The following is a 1,130-nucleotide window of genomic DNA, read 5'->3' on the forward strand; positions in this document are numbered from 1 at the left end:
CACATATAAAATGAGACAACTAAATCTCAGGAGTCTCTAGTCCTTGATCAGAGTGATTGGGTGAAGCCGCGTACCTCTCAGAGCCTCAGTTTCCCCAATGTACCCTGAGAGGACAGACAGGCAATTTCTAAGTGCCACATATGGCTGTGGTTCCCTGATCCTAGTGAGAAAGCTGCTCTTGTGATCTGTAAATAACTTCTGAGAGTAGAAAGGTGTGGGGCTTTGCTTCCCGGTGGGGAGGGCGGGTATAATTTGGGACATTGTGTAGCTCTCTTGTCTTAGGCCAGTGTGGCAGGGAGTCTGCACACAGTGTGAACATGTCAGTACATGAATTTGCTGCTCAGGGAAGACAGAGACAGGCAAGGAAGCCAGAGGATGAAGATATTTAAAAGTCCACTGGAGGGGCACCTGTATGGCTCAGTTGGTTATAGTGTCTGACTTCAGCTTGGATCACAGTCTCATGCTTCCTGGGTTGGAGCTCCGGATGGGGCTTAGTGCTGACAGCACAGGGCTTCGAGCCTGCTTTGGGTTCTGTGTCTCCCTCTCTCTCTGCCCCTCCACTGCTAGCTCTCTCTCTCTCTCTCTCTCTCTCTCTCTCTCTCTCTCTGTCAAAAATGAATAAACTAAAATGAATAAATTTTTTTTTAAAAGTCCACTGGAAAAGAGGCCCAATGAGAACATCAGAACGAACAAGGGCTTGGAGACTAGACAGACCCGTCAAAATCTCAGGGGCTTGAGGACTGGGCGAAATGACCTCTCTGGCGCTTAGCTCTCATTTATAAAATGGGTTTGAAAATCTCTGGCCCTCTGGGTTGCTGTGAAGGTTAAGCAGTGTACTAACCACCCCATACTGACGCTACTGAGTGGTCGCTGAGGCGCGCACCAGCCTGGAACTGCCCTGAGACTGCCGGCGTCGAACACAGTACCTAGCACTAGGCGAGTCCAAGTGCAAGTGTGGAATCCGCGGCGGTGGCTTCCATTCCCGCCCTGCCACCCTGGACTTGTGCTGTCTGAGCACCCAGCACTCCTGTGCATAACCCGGGAGCGCAGCAGGAGGGTAGGGGAAGCGCAGGCACAGACAGACCCGCACCCAGGAGACCCCTCTCTCCTCCCCGTCCCCCCCCCCTCCC

This window comes from Crocuta crocuta, unplaced genomic scaffold (assembly GCF_008692635.1).
Source record: "Crocuta crocuta isolate KB4526 unplaced genomic scaffold, BGI_CrCroc_1.0 scaffold168, whole genome shotgun sequence".
In the NCBI taxonomy this organism is placed as follows: domain Eukaryota; kingdom Metazoa; phylum Chordata; class Mammalia; order Carnivora; family Hyaenidae; genus Crocuta; species Crocuta crocuta.